We start from the raw sequence: 15179 nt of genomic DNA, 5'->3' as shown, positions 1-15179 counted from the left end.
TTCAGCAGTTCAAATCCTTAGTGCTGTGTAATGGGATGAGCTCCCGTTACTTGTCCCAGATTCTGCTAACCTAATAGTTCGAAAGCATGTAAAAAATGCAAGTAGAAAAATAGGGACCACCTTTGGTGAGAAGGTAACAGTGTTCCATGCACCTTTGGTGTTTATTCATGCTGGCCACATGACCATGGAGATGTCTTCGGACAGCACTGGCTCTTCGGCTTTGAAACAGAGATGAGCACCGCCCCCTAGAGTTGGGAACAACTAGCACATATGTGCGAGGGGAACTTTTACCTTTAAAGCAAATTAAATTACAAAGAACTAAAATTCTTTTGAAACTGTTTAATGGATGGTGGATTTGAAAGATCTGAGGAAATTTGGTGGACCAATTTGGACTTGGATTATTAAGGTTATTTGACAGAACATTATACAAGGCAAAAGAAGAAAGGTGATAGAAGAAAAGAGAAAAGAAGAAAAGTTAAATAAGACTTTAAAATTTGGACAATTGGGAAGGTGAACAACTGGAAAACTATAAAGACTCTAAATTTCCAAAAAGCTCCAAGGACTATAAATTTAAGGGATTTGGAGGTACAATCATAGGATTGATTAAATGTTATTAATAATTGGCTTTGTTGGAGTTTTTAGATATTGGGATATCATTGGACTATCAGAGGTATATTGAGTAATTTTTAATATATCAAATGGTTATAAAATGTCTCAATGGGATAATAGAGGCGTATGAAGAAATGTTATTGATGCTTAAAAGTATACATGAAACAGTACAGAACTATAAGGAGATAAGGGGACTATCCAAAAATAAAGTAGTGAGTGTAGAAGGTCTTCAACAAACAGGGGATAAAGAAAATGATGAAAATAATATTCAGAAAATAGATGAGAAACCAGAAGAAATGGTTGAGGACACAAAGCAAAATAAGATGCAAGAAGAAGAGAAAGGAATAATAAGTATGAATCAAATAGATAATCCCTTAAGAGTTTAGAATAGAACAGAGAAAAAAGAAAAATCTCCTCCAAAAAAAGAAAGGACTATGGGTGGAGGCTCAAAGGATGCAGCAGAAGGAGACAAGGGGTAAACTGAAGGGAATATTTAGTGGGTATAGAAATGCTAGAAAGAGATATAAAATTCCAAGGATTCCAAAGAATGATTCCAAAGAATGATGGAACTTCAAAAAGGGTAAGAGATGACGGATAGAGATAAAAGATAAAAAGTAGAAACCACAAAGTGGAAAATAGTAGTATATATATCGATAGATAATATAATTTATTATAATCATAAAAAAATAAGATTAGAAGTTGGAAGTCTAGGATTATGCAACCTAATTGTATTATTGTTATTAACAATGTGTAAAAACTATATTGGAAAATATAATTTTTAGGGACTAAAAATTTTGGGGACTTTGAGATATGATCCTGGGAATGATTAAATTTTGTTAATAATTGGCCTTATTATTGTTTCTAGATATTTGGGATATTGGAATTATGATGGAACTGAGTAATTCTTAAAATATTAAAATATTAAAGATTCAGCAGGGAACAACAAACATATTGGATAAAGAAATGTTATTGATGTTTAAATGAATTTATGAAAAAAGTGATAAAGAATCACAAAGAGAGAATGGTATTGCTAAACCTGGAAGATTAGGATTATGTACAGTATATTATTGTTAGCATTTTGTAAAAAGGATATTGAGCCAGTCAATACACTGTCCACAAAATATGTATGGTGATAAAGGAAAACTACAAATAAAACATATATGGAAAAAAAAAACATATTAAGAGATACTAATTTAAGGTTAGGAAAGAGCCTTAACTTTTGTTCTTTTTTTTTCTCTCTCTCCTTTCCTTCCTTTTTTTCCATGACCATGGTGACTGAGGATGAGAATAGTTTCTTTCAAAATTCCAGATGATAGGAATTCTGCAAAAGTAGTACCTACTTTGCCCTTCCATTGCCCTTGCCTTTGTAAGACCACACTTGGAATATTGCATCCACAATATTAAAAAAAAAAAATTGAGACTCTAGAAAGAGTGCAGAGAAGAGCAACAAAGATGATTAGGGGACTGGAAGCTAAAACATACAAAGAACAGTTGCAAGACTATGTCTTGTTTAATGAAAAGAAGGACTAGGGGTGACATGATAGCAGTGTTCCAATAGCTACTACAAAGAAGAGAGAAAAGAGAAGAAAGAGAGGCGAGTCAAGCTATTCTCCAAAGCACTTAGAGGCAGGACAAGAAGCAATGGATGGAAACAAAACATGGAGAAAATGAACCTAGGACTAAGGAGAAATTTTCTGACAGAACAATTATTCAATGGAACGGCTTGCCTCCAGAAGTTGTGGATGCTCCAGTGCTGGAGGTTTTTAAGAAGAGATTGGATGATGATTTGTCTGAAATGGTCTAAGGTTTCCTGCTTGAGCAGGGTGGGCTGGGCTGGGATGGTTGGACTAGAAGACCTTCAAGGTCCCTTCCAACTCTGTTATTCTATTACTCTGTTATTCCCAGAGAACTGTGTTCTTAAGTGTTATGAATGTCATTGGGAGAAAGATGTTGATTGCTTTTTCACAAAATGGATTTATTTTATAAAGCTGTAAGACTCATCTTTTTATTTCAGATATAGATTAAAGAACACATTTGTCAGTAATATATTGTCTCACAACAGACCATCTCTGTCAGTTTCCTGCTATGAAGCTATTTATTACCTTAGAAACTGGGGATGAACCTTGGCTTTAGTATCCATGGGGAGAGGAGAAATGTGGCAAGGGGAAGTGATAAAGTTGTGTTGAAACATTGCAATGGAATCTCCACCCCATATATGTGTGTGTTGTAGTACAAGTACAAAAGAGGTAACAACACGATACACATTGTTTTTGTTTGGGACATCATGATGATTAGAAATGGTAGATTTGGGGAAAGGAAGGTTAACCCTGCACTTTCTCTTTGTTTACACACATGTACACCTTTGCAATTTCAACTTCTATTTAAAAAGTTATGTTCTACTTACTATACCCATACTTTCAGAATGTTCTTAGTTTATGATTCCTTTTTTAAAATTATCCATTATTTCTAACACTCTGCTAAGGTCTTGTATAGTATTCACTTTTTGCAAATTTCTTTCTTTTTTTTTTTAATTTGATTTATATGCCGCCCTTCTCCGGAGACTCAGGGCGGCTTACAATGCGCTAAGCAATAGCCTTCATCCTTTTTGTATATTTATACAAAGTCAGCTTATTGCCCCCACAACTGGGTCCTCAATTTACCTACCTTAGAAAGGATGAAAGGCTGAGTCAACCTTGAGCCTGGCGAGATTCGAACCTGCAGTAATTGCAGGCAGCTAGTCTTAATAACAGGGTGCTTTAGACCACTGTACTTCCAAGGCTCCTTATTTGTTCTCCCCTCAAAACAAGCAAATAAACAAATAAAGGAGTAGTAGTGTTATCAGAATGCTGTTGATTGATGTTTCTTCATCCAGTTATGACATCACACTCATATTTTTTCCAATCCAGCTTAATATATATTTAGCATGTAGATTGTATAAATAAGAGGGAAATATACAGCCTTGTCTCATTCCTTCCCAAACTGAAGTTAAGTTTATTTTGCCTTGTTTTGCCCATACTGTGGCTTCCTGTCATGTTGTAAGTTTCTCATAAGGTCAATGAGATGTTTTGAGGTTTTCATTTCTAAGCGTATATGCTACCACAGCTTGACATGATCGACATAATGAAAGTTTTCTATAATCAGTGAGGCACATACTAACTTCTTTATTCTTTAGCTTTCCCAATTATCCAGAGAGCATCAACAATAATATCTCATGTCCCTCGGCCTTTTCTAAAGCCAGGTCTATATTTTATTACACAACACTGTGACCTAGTGGGTCATTCTTTGAGAGAGAGGAAGTGCAATCTGATGTGACCAGAATGAACATTAAATTTTAGGGTGACTATATCTTTTTACCCCAATTCTGGATAGTTCTGTGATCATCTAAGAAGAGTATATGGGTGGTCCTTGACTTATAACCACAATTGAGCCCAAAATTCTGTTGCTAAGTGACACATTTGTTAAGTGAATTTTGCCCCATTTTATGACCTTTCTTGCCACAGTTGTTAAGTGAATCACTGCAGTTGCAAATTAGTGACACAATTGTTAAGCAAATCTGGCTTCCCCATTGACTTTGCTTGTCAGAAGGTTGCAAAAGGTGAACATATGACCCTGGGATACTGCAACCAATATATATATTGCCAATAAACCGATACATATACATATGTTTTTATTCCAACAGGCTGGTCTGGCCTAACTCTCCCTTTTAAATTAGCTTTTAAATTGGGTTTTAAATGTTTTTTAGATAAATTGGATGCTTTTAATTTTTTGAGCCTAAATTATTTAATCTGTTTTAATAGTTTTTAACTTTTGTATGTCTCTGTATTTTATTTTGGCTGTTCACCGCCCTGAGTCCTTCGGGAGTAGGGCGGTATACAAATATGATTAATAATAATAATAATAATAATAATAATAATAATAATAATAATAATACATATACATACACATACACATACACATACACATACACACACACACACACACACACACACACACACACATTTGCCACCCAGCCAACAAAAGTGTCAAGGCCAGATCCTGAAGTTCAATGGCCACCTAATGAGAAGGAAGGACTCACTGGAGAAGAACCTAATGCTGGGAATGATTGAGGGCAAAAGAAGAAGGGGACAGCAGAGAATGAGGTGGCTGGATGGAGTCACTGAAGCAGTAGGTGTGAGCTTAAATGCGGGGGATGGTAGAGGACAGAAAGGCCTGGAAGAACGTTGTCCATGGGGTTACGATGGGTCAGACACGACTTCGCAACTAACAACAACAATATATATTAATCAGTTGCCAAGTATCTGAATTTTTATCATATGACCATAGGGATGCTGCAACAGTCATAAGTGTGGGGGACTACTCACTTCCTGCTGGCTTCCCTATTGATTTTGCTTCTAGGAAGCTGGCAAGGAGTGTCGGAAATCACAATAATGTGGTTGCCAAAAAACTACAAGGGCCACAACTTTGCAAGCAAAACTGGCCACCTGTATATCATGAACATTTCAATTCTACAAAAGTACACATACCTTAAATTAGTGGATTTTAGGTACTTTGATTCAAAATTTGTTGTGGTATAACACACCATTTGAATTAATTTGAGGATACAAACAGACAAACATTTAAACACAATGAGAGTTTTGGCAGAATATGGATAGGAAAATGTATATAAAAAGTATAGTTTTTTAAAATAAAACTTTAAACGTGTTATTTTATAAAAATGCTTACCCAAATTAAATATTCAATGTCTATATTAGGAAGCAAACCCAAACATATATATCAGCTTTTGTGCAATTTTTTACAAGGGGAAATAGAAAAATATGTATTAAATTCTGAAGAAGAGACACACTTAGATTCACCCATCTACTTTATAGGCCTGGAAGCCATCTTTTGCATTGGTCCTTCTGACAAGTGGTTTAATTCCTTCAATAAAGCATTATTGCCTGAGTGTTATATATTCTATGTCACTAAAAAAAAAAAAACATTTGAGAATAACGATAGCAAGGATTATATTTATTAGTTTGCTTGCAATAATGTAATGAAGCGGGCTCTGATGGATGACCACTGGATAACTTTCTATTCACTCTATTCTAAAAAGCAATGCATCCGGCTGGAAAGAGTACAAACTCAGCCAAGGTCCTTTTGGTTCCTCTAGGAGGCCTCTAAGTTGTCAGAAGAAAGGAACATTCAAATGACATACAGCTTAAAGGTTGGTTAGGTCAAGGGGATCCACATGAGTTAAAAGTTGTCCATCGTCAAAAGATAAAAGAGATGCTTCAGTAATCTACAAAAAGAATTATGATTGTTTTGCAAAGAAACTCTGTAATGTCAATTAAAATTGATAAATGTATAGGATCATATGAACTGCTGACTTCAAAAGAATCCTTTGTCTAGAAGGGTATAAAACCAGTGTACCTAATTCCTGTCTTTGTTCAACGCTTCATGTACAGAGCCTTGAACCTATTGCGCAATATATAAAATCTGTCTCTGATCAACCCAAAAGTTGTGTTTGTCTTATTAAATCCACAACAGCAATGTCATGAAGTAAATGTGCTTATGGTACTCATTTTTTCCTCATTCCCCATTCTGCAACCTTTTTTACATTATGATCAGAAGATGAACTTGGGAATTTGAGCTGGCATTTGGAATCATTGGGGAAGTTTAATGAAGGGGAACAAACTCTACACAAAATGATGGCTGAAGGATATTTTGATATGGAATGCACGTGAGTATGCCCATTTGAAAAAGGAGGGAGTTATTTTAGGTAACTCCAGCACGTGCATATAACAATAGCAACAGCACTTAGACTTATATACCACTTCACAGTGCTTTACAGCCCTCTTTAAGTGGTTTACAAAGTCAGCATATTGCCCCCAACAATCTGGGTCCCATTTTACCAACCTTGGAAGGATGGGAGGCTGATTCTGAGCCACTCAAAATTGAACTCCTGGAGTGAGCAGTGAGTTAGTCTGCAGTACTGCATTCTAACCACTGCTCCACCTTTGTCTCTATCCATTACAGTATTACTGTAATGTCCATTACAGATCTTTTGGAGCATTCAGTGTTATATAAAACACAGAACAGAAGTAATAAACAGGAAGCCAAAAGAATTAAAGAACAAGAGAAGAAAAGAGAAGAAGCAATTTCTAAAAGTACTTCAGCAACATATTTTTATAAGCATAGAAACCATACTTCCACATTCCATAATTCCACCTGTCCATGTTGTATTTAATACACTGCATTTTGTTCATTTAGTTTCTCATTATTCTGTTTTGCTGGTTTTCATTAACTCTCCTCAACCAGACTTTTCTTGGTTTTTCCCTTCCTCCCCATCGCTCCTCCCACAGACATAATTGTTTTGTAATTTGAGACTTATTCTATCTATCTATATAACCAAATCATCTCAATGTCCATTTTTCATACTGGTGTCTCCCTCATGCATTCAACCCATTTTTATTCAGTAGTTATTCATTCCTGTTTTCCTTCTTGTTTTAGCAAATGTCACTTTTTAAGTGCCTTTTCCCCACCATCTTCAACTTAGATTTCTTGGACCAAGCTCTTGTTTCCATATAACAAGTTGGTTAAAAAATGATTCTATTATATACCACAATTTTCACTTTCTCTAAATCAGCAAACATGTGGAATCTTGCTTTTTTCCTGTTCATATTATACATATCTCAATAACTTGTTGAAGAGCAAAAACAACAACAACAACCTATCTTTGCCCATTTCCATTCCCAAATTTTGCTCATTATCCTCTCTCATACCCTTTCAAGTGAAATTCTCCTAATTTTTTTCAGACATATTTAATTCTCTCTTCATCAACTTCCAAAGTATGTTTCCATCAAAATCATTCTGCATTTTCCCCGCCTGTTGGAATCTGAAACATTCCTTGCTTTCTACATTTTGTGTATTTATCTTTTTCTCTCTGTACATATTATACAATATTTTTTTTAGGATTGACAGAGTTCTCAGAATAAATTCCTGGATTGCTAAGCAAAGGCAACTGCCTAGAGATGTGGTGATTTATTTTACGGACAAGGAAATTAGGAATAATATTGTGCAAAATTCTTTTAATTCTAATTTGCAATTGTATGGACGAAAGATATGGATTTACAAGGAACTCCCACCTAAGATATTAGCAGAAAGGAAGAAATTTGGTTTTCTGGTGTCTGAGTTAAAAAAGAGAAATATATCATATAGGTGGAATGCCCCAGTTGGTATTATACTGAGACATCAAGGAGAAAGATATCAGTTAGATACTATTGAAAGAGCGGAAGAATTTTATCAAAATAGGTTGAACATGAATTTAACTTCTTCAGGAATGATACAGGATAAGCAGAAGGAGCTGGAAATAAAGGGAAAATATCGAATTACAGAGAATGTACCAGATAAATTGCCTTTGGATTTACCGGACACCCCAGCTGGATTATCTACAAATTTGAGAGAAGTGCCATCTGATTTTAATGTGATGACATATCAAGGCAAGCATGGAAACCAATTAGGGGATATACAAGGGATAAAAAAGAAACATGAGACATCAAAACAAAATCAATACGACCAATCTACAAAGCAGAATGAAGACCGACCAGTTGACACACAATCTGTAGAAAAGAAACCAGGATCGAAGTCAAACCCACAAAAAGAAAACAAAAAAAGAAATAGGTTGTATAAAAATAGAAATTTCTAACTCAAGCAACAGTGAAGCCAGTGTCTTTAAAATATGAATGATTATGTGAAAACATAGAGGAGGCGACATATTGGTCTATATCATCCTGAGGATAGTGGCAGATCTCTGCATTGCCATAATTTTGGGACGTGGAAAGAGCCTCAAACTGATGGATTTGAATTATCTACTTTGATATTTCTTTTTGTGTTGATAAACATATTATAATTATCTTGAATCATAAGGCAAGAGAATCATGCTGGGGCATGCAGAAGATCCGGTTGTTACCCACTACGATGATGGAAATCAATAATCCTGATGAAACCCATAATTATTATTATATGGAATATAATTATAATGTCACTCGGGTGGTTGTTTTTACTTTTATACATATAAGAAGATATTTACTACTGATGGGGGCAGATATGATTGAAGATCTTGAATAAACTGTTGCATCAGCAAGCTATGTTACCCTATTATGGATGTTGGTTTTAACAATCCAGTGGAAAGACCTCAAAGAAGATATTATATGGACTATAAATTTAAAGTTATTGTCTTTTCTTTTTTTTTATTTAGACATAATGGAATATATATATATATATATTTAAGTAGTGTGGGCAGTGAATTAAAGATATTAAGAATTGTTGTGTATGGTAAATTTGTAGGACAGTGGGTGAATAAGCTAACTACAGACTGATTAGTTTAAGAAAAGGGATTTTTAAGAGATATATTTAGGGGAGTGGAGGAAATGGATAGAGTGGAATAAATGTTAAATTAGATTTTAAGGGGAGGTCGCTTTGAAATGTTATAGTAATATATATAGAAAATTAAATATTAAAGTAGGATTTATCGTATAGTTTTAAAGTGGAAGGTGGTTTTGAATTGTTGTAATAATATATAGATATAAAACACTATTATGTTAAATTAGAAGTTATTTTATAATAGTTATAGTATAATGTTTTTTTTGTTTTTTTTTGTTCTCTTCTTTTCTGAAATGTATGGATAAAGGGGGATGTTATGATATTTATAATATTTTTAGTAAGTAAAGGTCAGTATTTTGACGAGGGAGTAAGTAATCTGTTATGAATTAGGGGTTTTTTTTGTTACGAAGAAGTCACAGGGGGGGATGGGTGGGGAGGGGGGGTTAGGGAGGGGGAGGGAGAGGGGGGGGAAAAGGGGGAAAAAATTTGTATTTGAAAACTTTTTCAATAAAAAAAAAAAAAAAAAAAAGAAAAAGGAGGGAGTTATTTTAGGTAACTCCAGCACGTGCATATAACAATAGCAACAGCACTTAGACTTATATACCACTTCACAGTGCTTTACAGCCCTCTTTAAGTGGTTTACAAAGTCAGCATATTGCCCCCAACAATCTGGGTCCCATTTTACCAACCTTGGAAGGATGGGAGGCTGATTCTGAGCCACTCAAAATTGAACTCCTGGAGTGAGCAGTGAGTTAGTCTGCAGTACTGCATTCTAACCACTGCTCCACCTTTGTCTCTATCCATTACAGTATTACTGTAATGTCCATTACAGATCTTTTGGAGCATTCAGTGTTATATAAAACACAGAACAGAAGTAATAAACAGGAAGCCAAAAGAATTAAAGAACAAGAGAAGAAAAGAGAAGAAGCAATTTCTAAAAGTACTTCAGCAACATATTTTTATAAGCATAGAAACCATACTTCCACATTCCATAATTCCACCTGTCCATGTTGTATTTAATACACTGCATTTTGTTCATTTAGTTTCTCATTATTCTGTTTTGCTGGTTTTCATTAACTCTCCTCAACCAGACTTTTCTTGGTTTTTCCCTTCCTCCCCATCGCTCCTCCCACAGACATAATTGTTTTGTAATTTGAGACTTATTCTATCTATCTATATAACCAAATCATCTCAATGTCCATTTTTCATACTGGTGTCTCCCTCATGCATTCAACCCATTTTTATTCAGTAGTTATTCATTCCTGTTTTCCTTCTTGTTTTAGCAAATGTCACTTTTTAAGTGCCTTTTCCCCACCATCTTCAACTTAGATTTCTTGGACCAAGCTCTTGTTTCCATATAACAAGTTGGTTAAAAAATGATTCTATTATATACCACAATTTTCACTTTCTCTAAATCAGCAAACATGTGGAATCTTGCTTTTTTCCTGTTCATATTATACATATCTCAATAACTTGTTGAAGAGCAAAAACAACAACAACAACCTATCTTTGCCCATTTCCATTCCCAAATTTTGCTCATTATCCTCTCTCATACCCTTTCAAGTGAAATTCTCCTAATTTTTTTCAGACATATTTAATTCTCTCTTCATCAACTTCCAAAGTATGTTTCCATCAAAATCATTCTGCATTTTCCCCGCCTGTTGGAATCTGAAACATTCCTTGCTTTCTACATTTTGTGTATTTATCTTTTTCTCTCTGTACATATTATACAATATTTTTCTTCTATCATCATTTTTGCAATAAGTAATCCGTAAGATACATTTTTGTCAACTATAGCCAATTCATTGTTTCAAGCATCTTTTCAGTACTTGTGACAATTACCTTTGCTTACATCTACTTTCTAATCATTCTATTTAGTGTTGAATCTCTCTTTTAATATTTTTTCATTAAACAAGAACTTTCTACAGCCCTTCTGTGTCACTCTTAAGTATTTCATTTATTCTTTTTCCTTCCTCCCTCCCTCCCTCTCTCCCTTCTGTATTTCACAATACAATAAATCCTGCTTTCTGATTCTGAACAAGACTTCTAAGTCAGATTTTAGGAAAGGATAATATAAACACTCATACAGTACCCTTTACCTGAAGAGAGTTCCCAGAATAGAAAATATGAAAAGTAAACAGGAATTTATTTATTCTATGCTTCCAAATTCTTATTAGTTCTAGCCAGAACTAATCTAGGTAAATGTGAAAATTTCCAGTTTCTTCTCAGTGAGAGGATTATGAAAGTGGCCAATAGAAATTTATCATAATCCTAGAAATTAAACAACTATGTAATCATATAAATATTGTTAACATGAGCACATATACAATATATACATACACCAGATTTTCATCTTCCAGCTAAGCTGTTTTAAGGCCAGTCACATGTATGCATTTGAAACTAGACCTTTTCAGCTAGATGTTAAGCCAAATTGTCCTGAACTGCCTAAGTGATTTTGTGAAGCCACTGGAGAATTCCATTTGAAGTCAGCCACACTAGAGTTTCTAGATGTAATGAGGGATTCTGAATCTTTTACCAAATATGCAACCTACTACATAATTGTAGCACTACAGTATGTTGCTTGGTTTTGTTGACCAAAGGCTCAATGGTTTGCAGGAGAACATCAATAGTAGCATAAAGGTTTGATCACCCCAACTGGCATGCACCCACAGCATTTAATCAAGGTATTGATCCATTCAATATAGGAGAGTCTGTCTATTACTGTGAGATATTGAATTCCTGTCAGCTATCACCTTCCTGAACTAAATTGCTGGAACATAAATGCAAAAAGTCATTCAAAGCAACTAGCTAAGGCATCTTTTCTGCATAAGGGTTTAGAATCTTTTGCTTTTCTCTGTGTCTGTTTTTTCATGGATGGTGAATTATATTTTTTATTTGTTATGCTTATATTATTTTTCTTCTGAGGAATTCTTTATTGTAATGAATGAATGAATGAATGAATGAATGAATGAATGAATGAATGAATAAATAAATAAATAAATAAATAAATAAATAAATAAATAAATAAATAATGAAAGAGTATGGGAACTACTTATGTCTAGCCCAAGGAAGAAAAAGATTAGGGGTGATATGATAGCTGTCTTCCATATTTGAGGGACAGTCATAGAGAAGAAGGAACTGACTTATTTCCAAAGCATCTAACGACAGGACAAGAAGCAATGACTGGAAACTTGTTAAAGAGAGATCAGGTCTGGAACTAAGGAGGAATTTCTTGATAGTGAGACAATTAATCAATGGAACAGCTTGTCTCCCAGAATTGTGGGTGCTCCATCGCTGGAGGTCTTCAAGAAAAGATTGGGCAACTGTTTGTCTGGGATAGAATATGGTCTCCACCCTTGGGGGGGTGGGTGTTGAATTGGACTAGAACATTTCCAAAGTCCCTTCCAGCCCTATGAGTCTATGACTCAAATGGTGCATGTGTGACAGATTTTTCCCCATTGTCCTCTCTTGTACAGAACCAGATGTACAGAGTACTAACTTTGTACAGATTTGTACTATTTAAATCTGAGGTTTTAATGAAGTATTTAGGCCTAAATTCACTAACTCACATAGAAGAAGAGATTTATTTATATATTTGAATATATTATATATATTTGAAAATATATGGAAATGATGAACTCTTGGTTTTTCTGTCTCTTTTCCTAGCAACATTCACACCAAATATAAGTACATACAAATGTACGTATGTACCAGAGGTGGTATTCAGCAGTTTCTAACCAGTTCTGGAGAACCAGTAGCGGAAATTTTGAGTAGTTCAGAGAACCAGTAAATACCACCTCTGACTGGCCCCACCCTCATCTATTCTCTGCCTCCCGAGTCCCACCTTATCAGGAGGAAATGGGGATTTTGGAGTAACCTTCCCCTGGAGTGGGGTAGGAATGGAGATTTTGCAGTATCCTTCCCCTGCCATGCCCACCAAGCCACGCCTACAGAACTGGTAGTAAAAAAAATTGAATCCCACCACTGGTATGTATGTATGTATGTATGTATGTATGTATGTATGTATGTATGTGTATATTTGTGCTGTGTCCTGTAGTAATTTTATAACCACACAATATTGTACTATATAGTCTTTTTAAGAAGTGCTGCAATGAGGGGGGGAATTTCCACACTTGTTTTGTTTTTGATGAAAAAATGTTCAGATCCTATATCACATATTTTCAAAAGTTGATTTAAATATTTTTGAAAGATGAATTGGTAGCTGGACGTCATTCGGGCTTGATATATTCCTCCCTAGTTCACCTCAAATCCACTCCCAGTACAATTCATGGTGACATTCTTATACATCCTCAATAAAGATCATGTGCCTTTGTACTTGTATGCAATGGACACAAGGATCAGTCCTAAGAATTTCATTTCCAGGAATATTAGATAATATTAAATAGAGGGACAATTAGCCTCTCTTTTTGTGTTGCATCCTGCAGAATACTACAACTGTTAAACATGAAACCTCCAATCTATTTTCTTTCACACGTATACTCCTTTTATTGTTAAAATGAGAGAATACAAAAGAAAGAAATAGTAGAATGAAATGATATAAACATACATTTTTTAAAATTCGTTTATTTGTTTGTTTGTTTGTTGTTTGTTTGTAAACAAGTACAAGGAAACAAGTAACAGTATAGACATAGACATGGACACATGAAAAAAAAATTGGCACAAATAAAAGGAAATACATAAGCAAAACATAGCCATAAACACATAAAATGAATACATATAAATGGGAACAGTAGGACAGGGATGGTAGGAACGCTGGTGCGCTTATGCATGCCCCCTTAGGGACCTCTTAAAAAACATGAAAGGTCCACAGTAGACAGTTTAAGATAAAAGGTATGGGGGTTAGAGAGACTAACAACAGGATCAGGTAGAGTGTTCCAGACATTTACTACTCTATTGCAGAAGTCTTATTTCCTACAAACAAAATTAGAGCAAATTACATTGAGTTTGAATCTATTGATAGCCCTTGTGTTATTGCGGTTGAAATTAAAGTAGTCATTAACAGGTAGGACGTTTTGGTAAATAATGTTATGAACTAAGCTTAGATCGGAACGTAGATGGTGTAGTTCAAGGCTATCGAGGCCTAAAATTTCAAGCCTGGTGGTATAGGGAATTTTATTTCAAGCAGAGGATTTGAGTACTCTTCTAGTAAAATATCTTTTAGTAAAATAGTAAATAGATTTTTTTAGAAAACATAATGAAAAAAAATTCTTATAACACATCCTCCCCCATCTTTCCCAATTGTGTTCCTTACTGTAAACCACAATTTAAATATGTGGAACATTAATGAATGTTATTAGTTTCTACTTAAGACCTAAAAACCATATTCCAAATGTCTACATCTGCCTTGTGTAATTTGTTGCATTTAAGGGAGCCATTTTCTGCTTGAGTTTTGTTAAACCTCTATTTTAAGCATGAGCATGGTGCCTTAAATAATTCCTTCAATTTTATCAGACCTCAAAGTTTCTATGAACATCAGGAAAGCTGTTCTTCATAATATGGTTTGTGTTTTTCCCTTCTCTGCATTGCCATGTATTTCATGGCATTGAAATAAGCTTTCTTGGCCATGATACTTTCCGGCCAAGGAATGACTTCTCATCTGCTATAGGATATAAGGCTAATAAGCCCCTATACTAATAGGCCCAATAGCCAATTTTTTAATATTGCCTTTTCTGAGTTAACTTCTTCTCCTAATATTCTTTTAATGTATAAATCTTGGGACCTATTTATATCTTATTATAAATCACTCTGGGAGTTTTATAGTTGGGAGGGAGTCTTAATGTTTTTATAATAAATAATAGGTAAATGAATAAAATGAGTAATATCAAAAGTGTGCTCCCTTCAAGAGTAGAATTGATAGATATCTTTGGAAGAAGCCCTATGAGATTGGATATTTTGCTGATCTAGATATCTATTTAGGGCGTAAAGTCCTTTACCCATACATTGTAAGAGCAATGTTATAAGAGCGGATAATAAATATTTCCAAGAAGAAGGGATGCATCATTTACCAGCCACTGTCTACACAAGATAGTTATTATAATCCTACAAGCATGCTGGTATGGTTAAAACCCCTGAAAGGCCCAGAGACTGTTCATTTGCAGCCTTCACTCATTCTCACTGTACTAGATGTCAGTTCCATTGTTTTGTTCAGCTGAGGGGGAAAAGCTATGTTTCCACACAATCCTTTTAAA

Source organism: Pituophis catenifer, unplaced genomic scaffold (genome assembly GCF_029215685.1).
Source record: "Pituophis catenifer annectens isolate HBS135680 unplaced genomic scaffold, rPitCat1.0.hap2 SCAF_1, whole genome shotgun sequence".
In the NCBI taxonomy this organism is placed as follows: Eukaryota; Metazoa; Chordata; class Lepidosauria; order Squamata; family Colubridae; genus Pituophis; species Pituophis catenifer.
This window is presented reverse-complemented; position numbering follows the sequence as displayed.